The sequence below is a fragment of the Apium graveolens genome, chromosome 5 (genome assembly GCF_009905375.1).
Source record: "Apium graveolens cultivar Ventura chromosome 5, ASM990537v1, whole genome shotgun sequence".
NCBI lineage: Eukaryota > Viridiplantae > Streptophyta > Magnoliopsida > Apiales > Apiaceae > Apium > Apium graveolens.
In genome coordinates this window covers 34,650,574-34,672,769 of record NC_133651.1, presented here as the reverse complement: position 1 = coordinate 34,672,769, position 22,196 = coordinate 34,650,574, and positions in this window count along the sequence as shown.

Here is a 22,196-nt window from a genome sequence, read left to right as displayed (position 1 = left end):
TTAGAAAATGATAATCCATAGTCCATGAGCCGGTTCCTCATCCATAGTAGCTGAGCAGAGCAGCTTCCAGCTGCAATATATTCAGCTTCAGCAGTTGAAGTAGAAATGGATTTCTTCTTCTTACTGAACCATGAGACTATTCTTCCTCCCAAAAATTGATAGCTTCCATATTTACTCTTCCTGTCAATCTTGCAGCCAGCAAAGTCAGCATCCGAATATCCACACAATCCAAAATCAGCTTCCTTTGCATACCATAGACCAAGTGATGCAGTACCCTTGAGGTATCTAAAGATTCTCTTCACTGTAATAAGATGTGGCTCCCTAGGATTTGCCTAAAATCTTGCACTCAAACAGGTGGCAAAAATAATGTATGGCCTACTAGCCTTTAGGTACAAGAGATAACCAATCATACCTCTGTATTTTGTGACATCAACTGCTATACCTTCATGAGGATCAAGCTTTGTAGCAGTTATCATAGGAGTAGTTGCAGTTGCACTTTCTTGTATATTAAACCTTTTCAATAGATTCTTTGTGTACTTGGACTGATTAATGTAGATGCCATTATTAGTATGTTTAATTTGCGATCCCAAGAAATAGCTCATCTCTCCCATCATACTCATTTGATATCTTGATTGCATCAACTTTGAGAACTTATCACGCAATTTTTGATTAGTTGATCCAAAAATAATATCATCCACATAAATTTAAACTAACAACAAATCTTTACCTTTATTCAGATAAAATAATGTTTTATCTATTGTACCTCTTTTGAATCCACTTTTAAGTGGAAACTGAGCAAGAGTCTCATATCATACTCTAGGTGCTTGCTTTAGTCCATAGAGTGCTTTTTCAAGTCTATAAATATAGGCAGGATGTTTAGAATCCACAAAACCTGGTGGTTGTTCAACATAGACTTCTTCTTCAAGTTCTCCATTAAGAAATGCACTCTTGACATCCATCAGAAAGACTTTGAATTTCTTGAGTGCAGCATATGCCAAGAAAATTCTGATTGCTTCCAGCCTAGCAACATGAGCAAATGTTTCATCATAGTCAATGCCTTCCTGTTGGGAATATCCTTTAGCTACTAATCTTGCCTTATTTTTGACAATGGTTCAATCAGAATCAGTTTTATTTCAGAAGACCCACTTTGTGCCTACAATTGACCTGTTCTTAGGTCTGGGCACCAGCTTCCATACTTCATTTCTTTTAAACTCATTCAACTCTTCTTACATAGATATGACCCAATCTGCATCCTTAATTGCATCTTCTACTTTCTTTGGCTCTTCTTTTGAAAGTAGATTGTGATACAAACATTCATTTTGAGTTGCAATCCTTGTCCTTACACCTTCATCAGGATTTCCAATGATCAGATCAGGAGAATGATCTTTGGTCCATTTTCTGGCATTAGAAAATGTCCTTCTTGAGCTAAATGCTTCCCCTGAATCATATGCCTCATCAAATGCATTTGAGGCTCCCCCTGAATCAGTGTTTTTAACTCCTGATGAAGAATCAACATTAGTTTCTGAGTGATCAGATTGAGAAAAACCTTGAGTTAATTCTTTAGTGTTAGTACTATCAGTTGAACCTTACTGTTGCTCCCCCTCAACATGTGCAGGTTCATTAGTGCAATGATCATCTTCAGGATCTGAAGGGGTATCAGTATTTGGATCATCGGTAATTGATAATCCGTTAGAGTTTGATGTAGATTCTAACAATACATTTTCATTTGCAAAGATCAAACTTTCATGAGATTCTTCTTCAAAACCAGGAATCTTCTTATCATCAAAAGATACATTGATAGAGATAACTACAGTATTTGTTCTCAGATTGAAAACCCAGTATGCTCTTGATGGTGAGTAACCAACAAAGATTTCTTCATCAGCTTTTGATTCAAATTTTCCTAGCTGATCAGTATGAGTTCTCAGAACAAAGCACTTACATCCAAATACATGAAGATGTTTGACACTAGGCTTCTTTTCTTTCAGCATCTGATATGGAATAGCACCATGTTTATTTATCAGTGTGATAATCTGAGTATAACAGGCTGTGTTTACTGCTTCAGCCCAGAAGTAAGTGGGTAGTTTGGCTTCTTCTAGCAGAGTCCTGCTAGCTTCAATCAGGGTTCTGTTCTTTCTCTCAACAACGCCATTTTGTTGAGGTGTTCCAGGAGCTGAGAATTGTTGTTGTATGCCTTTGTACTTAAAGACTTCCTCCATTTTTGAGTTCTTGAACTCAATGCCATTATCACTTCTCAGTATTTTCACTTTGAAGTTAGATCCATTCTCAATTTTCCTTACATGATCCGGAAGAATTTCTGGAGTTTCATCCTTCCTGTGTAGAAAATAAACCCAAGTGTATCTAGTGAAATCATCAGCAATTATAAGTGTGTACCTTTACTTGTTGATAGACATTATTTTTAAAAGATACTCTTCTTTGTTTAGACCTTTGGCAAGCATCACAAAGACCATTAGATGAGTATGGCATATTTGGAAATCCTCAAACTAGCTCATTCTTGCAAAGTTCATTGATTAAATTGAAGTTGAGATGTGAGAGCTTCTTGTTCCAATTCCAGCATTCATCTACTGACGCCTTTGAGATAAGGCAAGTAGCTTCTTACTCAAGACTTTCATGCAGCCTTGCTTCATACATGTTGCCATGTCTATATCCCATCAAGACAATTTTCTTTGACTTGTTATGAATAACTTCACAGTGAGAGTCATAGAACACCACATGATAACCTCTGTCAGTGATTTGACTGATATTTAGTAGATTGTGCTTCAGTCCTTCCACCAGAGCTACATCATCTATTACTACATTTTTAATTACCAAGTTTCCATATCCCAGAGTGTGTCCTATATTTCCATCACCATAAGATACATCTGGGATAGCCTACCTCTCAAATTCTGACAGCGGGGATTTATTTCTAGTCATATGTCCTGAACATCCACTATCCAAGACAAGAGTTTTTTCCTGTTACCCTGCAGTTAGATGAGTGATTAATTAGAAGGATTTTTAAGGACCACACTTGTTGGGCCCTCATTTTGGACAACTTAAGTCTTTGTAATTCAGACTTACTTCTGACAGTTTTTCCCATGTCAGGATTTGTCTTATCAGAAGTAGATTTAGTAGAACTAAGAGAATTAAGCACATAAGTAGTTTTATTGAATTTTGGCAAAGGTTCATAATAGTTATGATATAACTTATGATAGGAACTACAAGTGTAAATTGAATGCCAACTACTACCACAATGAAAACAAGGATTTTGTGGTTTGTAAAACACTGATCTACCCCTAACATTAGACTCAGGAATAACAGTTTTCATTTTCTTACTCCTCCTGCAATCAATAGCAAGATCATTATTATTACCATAGTTAAAACAAGTTTTTCTAGGAGCATTGGGAAAAACATTATTGTTAGATTCCTTAGAAATACCTTGCTTACCAATCCTGTTTCTTTTTTGACTTTTTACTTGAGGTTTGTCAGTAACCTCAGATAATTTCTTTTTCAATTATCTTTTAGACAAAAGTCCTATGGTTTTTTCTTTCTTAACAGCCTTAATGGTCTCCTTGTTTTCCTTTCTTTGAGTTTTATCATTTACTGCCTTTTCTTGGGATGCTGAGGTTGAACCCTTCTCAAAGGTAGATTCGGGTTCATCAGCTTCTGAAGAGATAAACTTAACAGGAGTCTTAAGGGTAATTTTATTTTCAGTGTCAACATCCTTAACTCCATCTACATAACCAAGACATTCTCTCCAATTTTTTTAGAAATCATCTCATGAACCTTTTTGCCTGAAGCAGTCCAGGCTTTAAGGGTTTTCTTCTCAATTTATAATTCATTTTCTAACATACTATACTTAGCTTCTAGTATCTTTGATGTATGTTTAGCTTTCTCACATTCTTTTTAAATTTCAGTCTGATTAACTAAGTCAGACTCCAACCGATCATTCCTAGATTTTAAGACTTCATTTTCAGTTAACAATATATTGTTCTCTAGAATCTTATTTTTAAAATTTCCATGGAAAGACTTAAGAATAGACTATAATTCAGATATATCTTAAGTAACAAGAGAGAAGGAAGAAGTTGATACCTTAGAATTAGAGGAAGCAGGAGTATCAAAACTAGCCATCAGTGCATAGCATGTTTCTTCATTTTCAGAATCAGTGGAATCCATCCAATCCTTGCTTGATGTAATCAAGGCTTTGTTCTTCCCTTTGTCATTCTTTTTCTTTTTGCACTCTGTAGCAAAGTGACCAGGTTCATCACAGTTGTAGCACTTGATTTTTGATATGTCGACTTTTTCATCTTTAGAGTCATTTCCTTCTCTTCTTCCAAACGACTTCCTTTCTCCTCCAGTAAACTTCTTTCCGAAGCTTCTTTTCTTCTGAGACTTTCTGAACTGCATCCTCTTGAAGCCCTTAACTAGCAATGCAGCCATTTGCATGACATAAGAATCTGTCACGTTCTCATCAGTTTCATAATCAGTATCATCATCAGGATTTGATGATGAATCATCAGTATCTGATTCTGGCAGATTGTTCTTTTTCCTTGCAGCTTCAACAGACCTGTCTTTTGAAGCTTTAGCATTCACTTTCAAAGCAACTGATTTTCCCTTATTTCTTTTCCTCTCTTTCCTTTGCTGAACTTCCAAAACATGATTTCTCAGCATGCCATAGAATTCATCCAGAGTGACTATTTCCAAATCATACTGATGTCGTATGATTGCAGTCTGGGTCTCTCATTCCTCATTCAAAGCTCTCAGAAATTTGGTGTTTGAATCTTCCAGATCGTACACCTTTCCCACCAAAGATAGATTATTAAGCAGAGTGAGAAACCTGTCATAGATGTCGGTGAGACTTTCATCAGACTTGGCCTCAAAGTGTTCATATTCTTGAATTAGAACATCCCTTCTGTTCTTCTTGATGGCCATGGTTCCTTGACATTGAGTCTCAAGGGCAATTCAGATTTCCTTGGCATTCTTGTAGGCTATAACCCTATTTGACATCACAAAGTCAAGACTGTTATGCAAAATGTTTCTTACCTTTGCATCCTTCAGCACAACAACTTTCTCTTCTGGTGTCCACTCACTCTTCTCCTTCAACTGAAGGTGTTCAGCAATAGTTGGAGTTGCAGGCACCAATTTTGTTGGCTTGTAAGGTCCATCATTGATTACGTCGAGGTAGTCTGGATCTTAAGCTTCCAGGTGCATGAACATCTTCACCTTCCATGTAGGATATTCAGTCTTTTTCAGAATGGAGATTTTAATACTTTCATACTTGTTCAGAGACATGTTTAGATCGTTTCTGATTGTAAATTTATCAGATCGCTCTGATACCAATTATGGCCCAGTAGTAATACAATTGTCTAAGAGGGGTTGGATACAATTGTATAGATGTTTCGAACAAATATAAAAATAACAGTTCTTTATATTTCTGATAAAAACTGTTACAAAATCTCTCAAGAAATACTGATATTCTTAAGAGTTGCTAGGTCTTACAATACTCGAGTAATTCACTATGTGATGACCCAAACTGTATTTATATAATACACAGTTGCTACAAATCTGTTAGGAATATGTGTATTAGTTTGATGATAAGTTAAACAAAACACTTAAGTAGAAATCTAGTGTTTGTAGACCATTTTGGCTATCCGTTGAAGGAGTAGCTTTACTTAGAAATAAGTCTAGTATTGTAGCACATTTCATTCTCTGTATTTAAGTTGTAATTCTTAGATGTTGTGGGAAATTATCAGTCATGTTGACTACTAGTGGATATGTAAATAGGAGGGCTAATTGTAAATATTTCATGCCTTGTAATTTTGTATAAGTGAAGTAGTATCAACTGATATTAAAGGCCTTCAACGGATGAGAAACAAAGCTTCAACGGATGTCTCTAAAGCTTCAACGGATAACATCCATCAACGGATGAGTGCTTCAACGGATAAAGCTTCAACTGCTAATGCATCAACGGATAAAGCTTCAATGGATAAAGCTTCAACGGATAAAGCATCAACGGATGAAAGCTTCAACGGATGCTTAGTTCAAATAGCAGTTGATAGTGACAATTCATAAGCTGACAGAGGCACATGGGTTGACAAAGATAAACTGGAATGTGGCAGCCTCTAGGAGGAATCAAGAAAATGCAGCATTTCCATTCTGGTGCAAACAAGGAAGTATTCAAAGATTCACAGCTAAACCTAAATTGCATTAGATAGAGAAATGAAGAAGAAACATGTGAAGAATCTTTTAATTGTATTTTACAGTTTTATCTTCACTTGTAAACTTGGTGATATATATACCAAGTAGCAGCTAGTAATTAGAGTGTGAATATTCCAGAGCTGTTTATAAAAATTCAGAGAGAAAATCATCTAGTTTGTACTAGGACGCAGCTGTGATTTAATTCTTTGAATCACAGATTTTCTGAAATAACACATCTCTGGTGGAACAACATATCCACCTGAAAAGTTTTTAAGTTCTTTGTGTTCTTTACATTTGTGCTTGAATATATATCTGTCTGTATTAGCTTAAAGCAATTCACACACATTTGTTCATCAAAACACTTAGTCTTAGAAACTGCTCAAAACTTGAAATTTTTTTGAGATTTACATTCAACCCCCCTTCTGTAAATCTCATTGTTAGTCCACTGGGAATAACAATTGGTATTAGAGCAAGCTCTTAACATACAAAGAGTTTAAAGATCTATTCTGCTAACATCATGAGTAAGAAGGATATTGGTGTAAAGATTCCAATCCTGGAAAGAGATAACTATCATCACTGGAAAGTGAAGATGCATTTACATCTTCTCTCTCAAGATGAAAGCTACATCAACTGCATTGAAAATGGTCCTCACATCCCTCACAAGGTGGCCACAGCTGCTACTGCAACAGTTGCTGTTGGACAGTCTATTCCCAAGCCAAAAGCAGAATGGACTGTTGAAGATATTGAAGAGGTTCACAAGGACAAGAAAGCCATGAACATTTTGTTTAATGACCTAGATCAAGATATGTTTGACAATGTCATTAACAGCCAAACTGCTAAGGAAATTTGGGATACTGTGCAACTTATCTGTGAAGGTACTGAGCAAGTTAGAGAAAACAAAATGCAGCTTCTCATTCAACAGTATGAATATTTTCATTTTGAAGAAGGAGAATCATTGAATGACACCTTCAACAGATTTCAGAAACTGTTGAATGGATTGAAGCTGTATGGCAGAGTGTACCAAGTTAAGGACTCCAATTTAAAATTTCTGAGGTCTCTACCAAAGGAATGGAAGCCTATGACTGTTTCTCTAAGAAATTCTCAAGATTATAAGGACTTCACACTTGAAAGATTATATGGAATTTTGAAGACATATGAACTTGAGATGGAGCAAGATGAGCTGTTGGAAAAGGGAAAGAAAAAAGGAGGATCAGTTGCACTTGTAGCTGACAATGAGAAGATTGAAGCCAAGAATGAGGAAAAGAAAATGCCAAGTCTCAAAATTGGCACAAGCAAATCAGAATCAAGCAAGGGAAAGGAGCAAGTAGCTGAGGATGAAGACAATTCCAGTCAGGATGACTCTGATGATGTTGATGAACATCTGGCTTTTCTGTCTAGGAGGTTTGCAAAGATGAAATTCAGGAAAAATACAAAATTTACTAAGTCAAACAAAAACATGGTGGACAAATCTAAGTTCAAATGTTATAACTGTGGAATTAGTGGACACTTTGGCAATGAGTGCAGGAAGCCAACCTCTGATAAGAAGAAATTTGAGCAAGTTGATTACAAAAAGAAGTATTTTGATTTGCTCAAAGAAAAGGAAAGAGCTTTTCTGACTCAAGATGATTGGGCAGCAGATGGAGTCAATGAAGATGATGATATGGAATATGTCAACCTAGCCCTGATGGCTAATTCTGATGAAAATGAAACTATTTCATCAAGCAACCAGGTAATTACTACTGATCTCTCTCAGCTTTTTAAGATTGAATGCAATGAAGCCATAAATGATATGTCCAATGAATTATATCATTTGCGTGTTTCTCTTAAATCACTAGCTAAAGAAAACACAAGAATCAAAGAGAATAATTTGTTTTTAAGTGATAGGAATGATGTGTTAGAGAATCAGGTAATTGAGCTTGAAAAGATTAAAATTAAATGCTTGACTATTGAAAGTGAACTAGAAGAAGCTGTTAAGAAAGTAGAAATTCTTTCTAAACAGTTAGAAAGTGAGCAAGAGGTAATCAAGGCCTGGAAAACATCTAGGGATGTTAGTGCTCAGATTGTCAAGGTTCAGGGAATTGAATCATTCTGTGAGAATGCCTGGAAGAAAAACAAAAAGGAGTTAGAATTAATTGATGGATTGTCAACGGATGTGGAATCAACGGATGATGAAAGTTATCCGTTGAAGGAAGAAAAAGAGCATCCGTTGAAGGCTCATCAATTAAAACAGGCTAGTGATTCTAAAAAGAAAAATCTCAATAAGAAGGATGGTTCAACTTTCAAAAACTTTGTCAAAGAAGGAGCTAGCACATCCAAAGATGCCAGTAAGGTGAATATAGGACACATGACTTTAGATTAGTTGAAAAATAGGCTTAAATTGGTTGAGGATAAAAAGGAAACTAAAAGAAAATCTAATAGAAATGGGAAGGTAGGGATTAACAAATACAACAATTACACACCAGATAAATATGCTCCTAGAAAAAGCTGTGTGCATTGTAAAAGTGTTAATCATCTATTTGATAACTGCAAATCTGTTAAGAATTCTTCCATGCCTTTAATTCCCTCCATGCCTAACATGTCTATGTCACCTCTGCATGCTATGCCTGTTATGTCTCATCAGAATCCTCATGCACATTTTGCAAACATGTCATATGTTAATAATCCTTATTTTACTGCATTGAGTATGCCTCAGATGCCATACAACATGCTTATGTGGAATAATATGTTTGCACAATACATGCCTTATCAAATTCAATCAAATGTGCTAAATGATTCTGTGACTAACCCTACACTTCAACCAACCACATCTGAGACCAAGGTTGACCCAAAGTTGCCTAAGTCAAAAGATGCAGGAGGAATGAAGTCTAGGAAAAAGACTAACAAGGCTGGACCCAAGGAAACTTGAGTACCAAAATCAACTTGATTGATTTTGTTGTGTGCAGGGAAAAAGAAGGAATCTATAGTACTTGGACAGTGGCTGTTCAAGACACATGACAGGAGATTTCACCCTGCTCATAGAGTTCAAGGAGAGAGTTGGCCCTTGCATAACCTTTGGAGATGACAGCAAAGGGTTCACTATGGGATATGGTTTGATTTCAAAATAAAATGTCATCATTGATGAAGTTGCATTAGTTGATGGTCTCAAACACAATCTATTGAGCATCAGTCAACTATGTGACAGAGGGAATACTGTTTCCTTCAATTCTGAAGCCTGTGTTGTCACAAGTAAGAAGGACAACAAAGTGGTTCTAACTGGAGTTAGAAAAGGGAATGTGTACTTAGTTGACTTCTACTCTACAGATTCAGAATCAATTACTTGTCTTCTCAGCAAAGCAAGTCCAGATGAAAGTTGGCTATGGCACAAGAAGCTGTCCCATTTGAATTTCAAGACAATGAATGATCTAGTCAAAATGGACTTAGTTAGAGGAATCCCTCTAGTGGAATTTACAAGGGATGGACTGTGTGATGCTTTTCAGAAAGGAAAGCAAAAGAAAGCATCATTCAGTAAGAAACTTGAATCTGCAATTGATGAACCATTACAACTTCTACACATGGATCTTTTTGGACCAGTCAATGTATTGTCAATTTCAAGGAAAAGATATTGCCTAGTGATTGTAGATGATTTCTCAAAGTTTTCATGGGTTTATTTCCTTGGATCAAAGGTTGAAGCTAGTGAAATCATCATCAACCATATCAAGCAAGTCAACAATCATCCAGATTTCAAAGTAAGGAATATCAGGAGTGACAATGGAACTGAGTTCAAGAATACAACCATGAAGTTGTTCTGTGAAGAAAATGGGATCATGCATGAGTTCTCAGCTCCAAGGACTCCACAACAAAATGGTGTGGTGGAAATGAAGAACAGATCACTAATTGAAGCTGCAAGAACAATGCTTGAAGAGTCAAAACTCCCAACATACTTTTGGGCTGAGGCTGTTAACAGTGCATGTTACACTCAGAATATTTCTCTAATTAATCAGGCAAAAGGCATGACTCCCTATCAATTGTTCAAGAGAAGAAAACCAACTTTAAACTTCCTGCATGTCTTTGGTTGCAAATGTTACATTCTAAGGAATCAACCTGATCACAAAGGGAAGTTTGATGCAAAGGCTGATGAAGGAATATTTGTTGGTTATTCTGCTGGAAAATCATATAGAGTCTACAATCTAAGAAACAACATTGTCATGGAATCTGTGCATGTTGTATTTGATGATAAAAAGATTGATGGACTGACAGATGAGGGACATCATGAAGGACTCAAATTTGACAACATTGAGATATATTGTGATGATAGTGAAGATGAGAATGATGGAGAAGGCACCTCGAAAAGAATTCAAAATCTGCCTTTGGATAATGCACAGAATGCTGCATCCATTGAAAGTCATAATTTAGCTTCCGTTGATAAAAGACAAAGTGTATCATCCGTTGAAGTTCATAATGAAGCATCCGTTGATCACAGTCTGTCAACGGATAATCATTTCACTTCATCAGTTGATAGAACTCCCAATTCCTTTCAAAGGATCAGCAACTCAGGGGGAGTTTTAACCAATCAACATTCTATCTCACATCATGACAATACTGAGGCAACCTCATCTAGAGCTAATCTACCACCTCAAAGGAAATGGACCAAGAATCACCATTTTGAACTAATCATTGGTGATGCTACATCTAAAGTGCAAACTAGAAGGGCTACTCAAGATGAATGTCTGTATAGTAGCTTTCTATCACAGGAGGAACCTAAGAGAGTGGAAGAAGCTCTATTGGATCCAGATTGGATTTTAGCAATGCAAGAGGTGCTAAACCAATTTGAAAGGAACAAAGTATGGAAACTGGTACCCAAGCCAAAGAACAAGAGTTCTATTGACACAAAATGGGTATTCAGAAACAAGATGGATGAAAATGGCATTGTCATAAGGAATAAAGCCAGATTGGTTGCTAAAGGCTATTCTCAACAAGAGGGAATAGATTTTGATGAGACATTTGCTCCAGTTACTAGACTTGAAGCCATCAGAATCTTTCTAGCCTATGCAGCCCATGCCAATTTCAAGGTCTATCAAATGGATGTCAAGAGTGCATTTCTGAATGGGGAATTGGAGGAAGAAGTTTATGTAAGCCAACCTCCAGGATTTGAAGATCCAAATTTTCCAGACTATGTGTATTATCTGTTGAAAGCACTCTATGGACTAAAGCAAGCACCTAGAGCCTGGTATGAGACTTTGTCAAAATTTCTTCTAGATAATCACTTCACAAGAGATTATGCAGGTTGCAAAATAGACAGAAAAAGCACAACTGGCACCTGTCAATTTCTAGGGAATAAGCTTGTGTCATGGTTCAGCAAGAAGCAAAATTCTGTTTCAACATCAACAGCTGAAGCTGAGTACATTGCTGCTGGTAGTTGCTGTGCACAGATACTGTGGATGAGGAATCAACTATTTGACTATGGACTAACTGTTGACAAAATTCCTATATTCTGTGACAACACAAGTGCCATTGCCATTACTGAAAATCCAGTGCAACACTCAAGAACCAAGCACATTGACATCAAGTACCACTTCATAAGGGAACATGTGATGAAAGGTACAGTGGAACTTCATTTTGTTCCAAGTGAAAAGCAGATTGCAGACATATTTACCAAGCCACTTGATGAATCAACATTCACAAGATTAGTAAGTGAGCTAGGTATGCTTAATTATTCATAAATTCATGTCCTCATTATAATCTGCTCCTGAAATGAATTTGTGGCAAGAACAAAGTTGGCTTTAAGTAAAGATTATTCTATCAATGGATATTCCCTATCCGTTGAAAGCCAAAATTGTTCTATCAACGGATGTTCATTATCCGTTGAAAGACAAATACATTGTCCGTTGCAAACTAAGCTATGCAATGCTGGAAGCCCCAACTATCTATTATGAGGTAATTGAGGAGATTTGGACAACTGCAGAATTCAACTCCACAGATATGACCATTGCTTTCTCTCTCAAAGGTAAGGATTATTGTATTAACTGTGATGATATACAGTCATGCTTTAAGTTACCTGAGAATAATGCCATGACACAACACACTGATAATGATGTATCTGCTATGTTAGATTCCATAGGCTATTCTTTTGATTCTACTAGTTTAGGGAGCATTAGAAGAAAGGGCCTTAGGAAAGAATGGAGTTTTCTTAGAGATGCCTTTATCAAGGTTTTCTCTGGGAAGATTAGCAATTTTGATGCCATAACTTCATCTCTTGTTAATATGCTCTATATGCTGGTTTCTGATAGGTACTTTAATTTTAGCAACTATGTCATGCTAGAATTAGGTTCCAGGTTAGGTAACAAAGCTAATAGACCTCATAACATCTACTATGCTAGATTCTTTATGTCATTGGTTAACCATGTTGCTGAAGGTTTGGTCATAACTAATGAGAGCAATAAACTCAAAAGCTGGGCACAAGAGAAAAGGGTCATTGCAGACCTTTTGAGAATTAACCTCAACAGCCAGGTGCCATTGGTATATTTACCAATAATGAATGCACCTCAGGTAAGTGAGGTAAATACTTCTGCAACTCCTACATCTTCCACCCCCATTGTTTCTTTGTCTTCTAGTGTGGAAATGGAATCTGTGTCTTTGTCCCAACAGATTCTTACCAAAGCCACCAAACCTAAAATTCTAAAACACAAGTCAAAGAAAACCACCTCTGTTGTTTCTCAAAAGACAACAGTTGTAACAACTACCAAAAACCCTGAAGGGAGTGAACAGGGTGTGAGTGGTGAGGGGAGGGGTGAACATCAAGAAAACCCCCAGGATAAGGTGGGAGAGGTGAGTGGTACCCTAGCCAGCCGAGCCACAGTTTTTCAAAAGACTGTGGTGGTTCAAAAGGAGTCAAACACATCCCTAGTTGCATCCTCCCAAAAGGATGCACCTATTGAAAATAGTCCCCAACCAGGGACACAGAACAAAAGAGGGAGGGACACTGAAGCCACACATTCACCTGTCAAAGCTTTTTTATGAAGAAAGAAGGCTAAAACCCTAGTTTCCACACAGGGGGCACACACTGCACAGATACATCCACCTGTATCTTTGCCTTCTCAAATTCAGCTTGATGTGGCTCCAGCAAATGTGGAGTCACGACCCCATTCTCTCATAATAGACACACAACAATCACCAAATTCTCCATCACCATCTCTGGATGTGGATATGATATTCACATCAATTCCTGATTCTCCCTCTTTAAAACTAAGGGAGGAGCCCCACTCAAATCCTGGTGATCATCATCTGTTAGATGACTTGTTGGATCATCAGCCGATTCTTTCAGAATTAGTTGAAGAATCTGTGTCACCTCACTTAAAATCAATTCACACAGATTCAACAATTATATCACTTTCAATATCTACATCTTTTCCTTCTTCAACGGATATCTCTCATCCGTTGACAAGTGGTTGTTCTTCGACAGATAAGCTTAATGTAATAACCCCAAATTTTGGAATTTTTTTAAACCCTTATGAATAGTGATTTTGCTGATTATGCTGAATAAGAAAACTTTTCATACCACACTATGTAGGGGTTCTTCTATTGTTATTCTGAGATCTTATTCGTACTTTATATGGGATATAAGTGTATGTAAAGATCGTCAGAATCCAAATTCGAACACTTTGATTTTTACCGAAAATCCACCAGATACCGAAAGAATTGAGTATAAGGTAACAAGATAAAAGGGATTTAAATTCAAGGATTATAAGAGGGGATCATAAAATGAATATAATGTATTGAGAAAAGTTAAGGGAACCCAAGTAATAAGATCTCGGGTATGATCCCTCAAACGATAAACGAGAACGAAAGTTAAGCGAACCGTATAACAGATCAGCGGTCATTAGGCAAGTAATTAGGAGTTAATCAAGGAGGTTAGGGATGATGATGTCATCAAACCAACAAGAAGAGGACAAGTGTGGAGGGTGACATCACATGATGACCAAAGCGTGACATAAGGGAAGGAAGTGTGGTTGATTTATAACCACACAATTTTTCATGGTTAAAAATGATTAAAACAAAACAAAAATCAACCAACCAAGGCAAATCAAAACAAATCACAAAAACACAAAAGCTATTCCCTTTTCTTCAAAGAAAAGCTCTCGACTTTTTCTTATTTCAAGAGAAGAAATTTTCAAAAATCAAGATCCAACCATTGTTAAATCACAAGGTAATTATCCAAGGTCCCTTATGATTAGTTATGGATATCCTATAAGTTTGAGCTTCTAATTCATTCACAATCTCTTCCTAAAAATCATGGAAGAAGAGGGTGAATAGTGTTTTTCAAGAACTAAAAATTTTGTTCTTGAGTTTTTGTTTAGATTAAGCTTGGATAAGAACTTTTAAGGGTGATTCCAAGCTAATTACTTGATTCTTCACTCTCCAAGGAAGGTATAACCCCTCCAAACCCTAAATTTACTTTGAGTATTAGGTTTATATTTGTTGTTATAGTTCATGAGAGGCTTGATTGTTGTGTATGTAGAGGTTAGTTGGTTTTGTGATGTTTTTGGAGTTGTAATTCTTGGATTATTGATTAATGAACTTAAGTATAGTTTAAATTCATGTTTGAGAATAGTATAAATTGATAATATTGAGTTGTTGGGGCTGTTATGGTGAAGTATGGATGGAGTTTGGTTGGGATGTTGATTGTGGGTTGATTTGGAGTGGTATAAATTTGGGTAATCGCGTAAACATAGCCGTCGTAATGCCCGATTTACTTTAGACTGTTTTTGTTCTTAACATTAGGACCCTTGAACTCACTGCTAGGTTTTGACCCTTGCCATGATTAGATAGTTCATGTTACGAGCTTTGTTTTGATATGTGGTTCGTTCGAATCCGATGTACGGTTTAGGAGAAACGACCGTTTTAAGTAACGGCGTTTCGCGAACGAACCATTACCCCTCGCCTTACTTTGAAACCTAGGTTAAAGACCTAAAAGAACTAATTGGAGTATCAAACATTTATGTAAAGTGTATTAGGCAGTTGGTAAGGCACTCGCGAAAGAATCGCCTTAAAACTCTTAATGGTTAATTTATTAAAAATGGTGGAGCCGAGGGTACTCGAGCGACTTAAGAGAATCAGTAAGCGCAAAGCGAGCGTTAGAGTCTAAATTGGTTAAAGTATAGATTTATAAGTGACTTTGGTTTAATTTCAACTTATATGTTGTTTATAGGTTTCCAGACTTGTCCCAAGCCATTTATAACCCCCAGTCGCTCAGGCAAGTTTTCTACCCGTTATACTGTTGTTGTGATGTAAATAAATGTATATGTATTATCTTGTGATAAGTGCATGATTGTTATTAGCAAATTCTTGCGATATATTGTAGCATGTGATATGGTATATATGCATGCCTGTTTCGTAATCTTGATACATATATCTTTTGATTCAGTTGATAATACATATGCTAGAGATAAGCGGTAATTTGCATATACCCTTAGTATAGGGAACCCAAAGGTGAACATTTTTCTAAAACCGGGAGTCGATGCTCCCGAGTATAATATATATATTTATATATATATATATATGAATAGTTTTTAAAACTATGAATCAAATAAGGTTTATTCGATAACTTCATTTTATTAATGAATATTATTTTGAATATTCATTCGAGGACTTATGACCCCGTTTATTTTTATTATTGAATATTATTTTGAATATTCATTCGAGGGCTTATGACTCCGTTTATTTTATTAATGAATATTATTTTGAATATTCATTCGAGGACTTATGACTCCGATTAATTACTAATTATTATTCTTTATTTTATTAAGGAACAATGTGTCGATGATCAAACTCACTTTTGATTATTCAAATAAAGATAGTACTTTCGTATAAGTATATCTTTGGTTATTTAATATTCATTGCAAGCATAAGTTTTAAAACTTCTACTTCAATTATTTGTAAAGATTATTCTTTATGAGAATATTATTTAAATAATAATTTTCAGATATTTCCTAATATATTGGGACTGATTTATTTTATTAAATCAACATCACTCCAAACATTCTTAAAAATGTTTTGCGAGTCTTCAAAATGATTTTAAAAGTTAGAGCGGATCCCAAAACTCATTTTTTTTGATATTTAAGATCTTCCTTTCAAAGGGGATATAAATATCCGCTCAAAACCTGAGGGATCCAGCTCTGTGGTATGTTTTATAATCGCAACAAGGTTGCTATTTTGATAAAAGAGTTTTTGATTACTTACCCAACATTCGGGAAGTAAAATTCTTGGAACAAGTTAATCCATTAACAAGCATCGCCTGGGAAATATCGGTGAGTTTTCCTTTCCAACTAGATACGACTTCTTGGTGGAGCCGTATCAACAAGTTTCTACTTGGGGAAAGTGAGGACGAGCTTTACGTTTCAGATTCATGAATTTCATCTGAACTAGGAGTGGCGTAAGTGGTCGAGTGGCGCCGGCCCAGCCTTATTATATTGACCCAAATGGCCTGGAAGTTCCGCTAAGACGGTACATTCCTTAGGAGTCCAGTGTTCGGTTGACAAGTAAATCCGACAGGTTCTCCTCTACATGTAGAAAATGGTGGGGTTGCACTACTACGACTGATCATCGTAAGTGGTCTTCCTGGCGCGACAAACTCCCGTGATGAGTTCATCATCCAGTTGGATAATTCTGCAACACTACCCGGAGCATTTCGATCGAAAGGCTATGAATGGGTGGTTGCCGAAGCTTTGACAGGGTCAAACAGTTATAATGGTGTTTCCATTGAATGAAGTATCTCGTAACTTTATTTCCTTTAAAAATATTTCCAAGATTGAATCTATTCAAGTCTTAACTTGTGGTCTCATCTATGGGATGACCTTTTGAAACTAATTATAACTTGAACGGTGGTAGTTCAAGTAGTATTCGGAAAAGATATAAGTATATTGGAGTATCTTGTAACTTCATCTTTTAAACTTATATCTAGTAAATGATTACCTTGTGCATGTCAAAGATTTTCAGAAAAACGTTGAGACAAGGTTAGATATATGAGATCACCTTGCAACGATATTTTTATACAGTTATAAACTGGAACTCTGTGGATGTTATACATGTCAGAGGATTTCAAATATTATGAAAAGTATATGTATATATATACTGAATATTTTGCGACTTGGTCGCGTTAAGATATCAGCTTGGTTCATTTCTTCTTGACCAAGACTTTCATGAATACTATGAGAATGCTCATATATTGTTAATTATTATACATATTATTTCGGTGGGCTTGTTGCTCACCCTTGCTTTCTTCTTTCATCACACAACATCAGATAGACAAGATGAACAAGACCAAGCTTCCAATTCGCAAGCGGTTAGAAAATGTTCCGCAGTTTTCTGGAAGCGTTGATGCCGCCGTAGCTGAGGTAGGAGCTACCAATAGGCTAGGTTTTCAACTATTGATATACCAGACTTATGTATCTTTATCAATTGTAATAATGGCAAAGAAATGTAAATTTATTCAGAAACCCTTTTAAGGTTTAATGGCATATAATTTTGGAATAAAATGACTCGTGTTATTTTTGGATATTCGTCTCTGAGACTATAACTTGTGGTGTGTGTGTTTATTGTGGGGTCACAGTATAGAGTAGTAGATTGTTTATTAAGATTGGGTGTTATTAAGGAAAATGGAACTCGTAACAACCCGGATTCCCGACCCCGGATTTGGGGGTGTTACAGAAATGGTATCAGAGCGAAGCGTTATAAACCTCAGAGATGATGTGACGTTAAAATAATAAGTTCACTAAGATAAATAAGAACTCTTGCCAAGTTCATAGTCGGGCTACCTAATGTAGTAATGACAGTTAAAACCCTTATGGGAACCCTTATAAATATCGTGGTAGTAACATAGTTCGTTCTCGTATAGGGCAGCGGGGCACCGAACCCTGAGGTTCAGGAGCATCAACCTGAGGATGTTTTATTACATGTTGGAGATCAAATTGTGAATCCGATAGAGTACCCTAGCGAGGGACTGGATGAGATTCATATTGAGAATGTTGCGGTTGAGGATGTTATCCCAGAAGGGATTGTTGTTGAGGAGGATCTCGTGGAGGATCCTAACGAGAATGAAGAGAGGACCACTCAGGAATTGATGACCGTAGTCAGGGCGACTACCAGAGCTAGAATGGCCGCGAGGGTGGCACTAGAGGATGAAGAGTTACCAAGGGCACAAAGGATAATGAGGACAGAAGAAGTGGGACCTTCCACGGCACCGGTTATACCAGTATCGGACCTTCTTCCAGAGGTTCCTGAAGACACCCATGAGGTTCCACCAATTCCTATTCCCTCCCCTGTACAGAGCCCAACACCTATTGAGGAAATGCCACCTTTATCTCCTGCACCATTGTCACCTGATACCGTGCTTGGTTACCCATTTGGATCTCCTGGGTCTGCACCACCTGCACCCCATGGACTGCTAGATGCTACCACTCAGGCTTCTCTTATCGCCAATTATCATATGAATTTGGGTGGCCTGTCTGAGGCCCGTAATGTTAGAAGTGATCTGTTAGACCGACTTACTGCACCAAGAATTGAGGGCGGGGTACTTCCGGCAGGACTAGCTTATAGCATGGAAAGGATTGAGGCTACCACCCGAATTACAGCTAGAGGCCATCTTGAGGGTCAGGTAGATCCAGCTCTACTTGCAACTATCTTAGACCTCATCACCTCTTTGATGGAGCAGGTTAGGGATGTCGTGTGTGCCCGCATTTCTTGATCCATGGTAGTGCGCAGAGCCAGAGCGATCAGACAAGGGTTTCATGTAGCACCGCTTTTGGAGGATTAGCCTAAGTTATGAATGATTAGTTTTAATGACTAGATGATTATCTATGGTGGTACTTTTGGGATAGAAGCGATCAGATCAAATGATGTAATTCTCTTTAATGTGTTCAGTTGTTGTACCCTCGAACAAATGGTTATGTATATATTCGTTAATTTCAGTTCAGATCAGTTTGTTTGTGATAAGTTCATATTGTTAATTGCACTATTAACACTTAAGAGAGTGTCATGAAGTTTATAGAACTTGAGAATTCATAATTTGCAATCATGCAAGGACAGAACGAGGGAAAGACTTAAGCAAAGTAAATAAGACTAATATCCAGAGATTCTCAAAATTTTTCAAGCATTATGCCCCTATGAGGAATAAGATTAAGGGCAAACCTTGAATGTGATAATCAGGGAGGTCGTAATTAAGATATAAGGAACCCAGAATATAATGAAGTGGAAAATGAGGATTTTTAAATTAAAAGATGACCTCAATTATGGGGAGTAGGAAGAAATATTTAGACTGAGAAAACGGAAGTCGAGCAAGGTAGGAAGAACCAGGATGGTACTCCTATTGGGCAATCCATGGACATGCCTAAAACAAAACTTATACTTTTACCCCTAACCACCACATTGAGGAAATAATATGGTGTGAAATTCTTTCAGGACCTTTATGTTAGGTCACACTTTCACTGTAGAGGGGGTGAATACAGTGTTTATTACAATCAAATCAAACTTCAAGAACTTATGTAACAGAAAACAAACTTTATTTAAACAATAAACTCTGTTACAATCTGGAACTGTTATCTCTCAGTGATGAACAAAATATCACGAGAGCTTCTAGAGTTATATTGAATAATATTCTCGATAATGATAACACATCTAGTGTAAACTCTATTCCTGTGTTTATATACTACACAGTTACAAGATATTCGCTAATTGATATGGAATATAATTCTGCTTCCTAAAATATATCAATCAGATATCTTCTATTCCAAGTATTCCATTCTTCACGGAATTCCTTCTTCATGCATATCTCTTCTTATGTTTATCTTGATCTTCTTAACTTTAATCAGCTACTGTCCTTATCTGATCGTCCTTCAGCACTTAAGTTCTGATATCTATCTCCTGATGACATAAGTACTGATATCCCTTAAGTTCTGACTTCCAGTATAAGTACTGATCAGTTAAGTACTGATTTGTTCTGTTCAAATAAGATCTGAAATCTAAACATAAAACATATTAGCCATGACATTATCAAATATATCTAACAATCTCCCCCAACTTGTAAATTAACAAAATATACAAGTTTAACAGATATTTGATGATGTCAAAAACATTAAGTACAAATGCATGAGAAATAGACAAGATAACTACAACTTACAGTCCTTAAAGTTTTTTACCAATTCAACTTCTGATAACAACTTCAATCTGTATAAATATCAGAATTTAAGCAGTTGTAGATCTTCGACTTGGTTTCATCATTTTCTGATCTCTCTGATGTCAGGAGTTGTTCTGAGATAATTCTTCAACAAACATTTCTCAGCATATCTGAGTTCATCAATCATTCTCCGTTTGACATCTTTAAGCTCTGCAGTATCTTCACCAGTTTGAAATATTGCAGCTCTGAGATCATTAATCTTTGCTTTTCTCAACTCCCGATCTAGTCTTATGACATAAGCTTTATTAGACTCTAGATTGAATTCAAGCCCCTTAATACCAAGATATGTTCTGATCTGTGCAGTATTAGGCTTCATATCAACAATATCACCATTGTGATTTCTGTACTTTGGAACATATCTGCTGTCAGACTTAACAGAATAAAGTCTTTTCTGTCTCTGAATCTGTTCCTTTAAGTAGTTTGCAGCAGTCTCTGTTATTCTGTCATCCACTTGAAGTAAGAACAATACATGCTCCAATTCTTCAAAATACTTCAACGGAATGGCATTTTGTCTTATATGATAAACCCTACCATCTGTCATGAAATACAACATGATGTATTCTTTCAAGTAGGTATGGTAAACCATCTGTACAGATTCTAGTTGATTCAATCTCTCAGGAGTTGCTCCAATACCTGGTTCACACAAGGAAGTTGGATCATCAGTAGTGTTGTGTACTCTTCTTTCATCAGCACTTCCCAATCCAGTTTTATCTCTAGCTTCCTTTCCAGTAACTACTCTTGCTTCAAAACCACTTGCAGTAGTCTTCAAAGGTTGAGTCTGTTTTGCTTTAGTGAATCCTGGTAGGAGTGTATTTGATCTTCCTTCTGATATCAAGTTAACTTGAGCTGTGTCAGAGGTTACTTGCTTCTTCTGAATATCAGAACTTACAATTTCTTGACTCTGAACAACTTGAGCCATGTCAGAGGTTGTTTTAAGAACTTTTCTTGAAGTCAGAGCAAGATTATCTTTTTCAACAGTAATTTCTTCTTCCTCAGGAGGTACATAAGACTTGATAGGTTCACCAACCTTTTCTTTACCCTTGGATCTTGGATCTATCTGTGGTTGTGATCTAGCCAAAGTTTCTTCAGTATGTATCCTTTCTTTGATCACAATGCCTTTAGGTTTTGGAAGTAACTTTTTACCAGAAGCTTCAGATTTAGATGTGACTTTCTCTGATTTAAGTCTGGCTTCTTCTTCCTTTAAGCTTTCCAAGTCCATCCCTGGATTTTCTTGAAGAAATAACTGTCTTGACATTTCCTCATCAAGATCTAGAAGTTCATCAGAACTTATCCTTGTACCAGCAGCAGAACTTATTCTTTTCCCAGTATCAGAACTTGTTCTGTGACTAGCTTGTCTTGATGTAAACCTTCTACCTTGACTATGACCACTACCCATTCCAGAGTTTCCTTGGTCATCTTTTCCATCATCCTTTCCTTGCAGTGACTTGTTGGTTTTGCATTTGGACTTAATTACCTTCTCCCCCTTTTTGGCATCAGCAGGTAATAAAAGAGAGATAAGTAATTCCACTGAGGTCTGGATTTCAGTAAGTTGCGATTGCTGAGAAGCTTGATTTGTCAGAATTTGATCAATCTGAGCTTGTTGCTTCTCTTGAGTTTTCTCAATATAAGCAACCCTGTCAATGGTAGGTTGGAAGAACTTTTTCTTATCAAGTTTCCAAACTTGTTCCTGTTTAATAAAGTTCTCCTGAATCTTGTGTAGCTCTGCATGAGTATTGGAATGAAGACCTTGTAGATGTTTAGTACTCAATGCAGTGACTCTAAGCTGGGTTTTAAAATC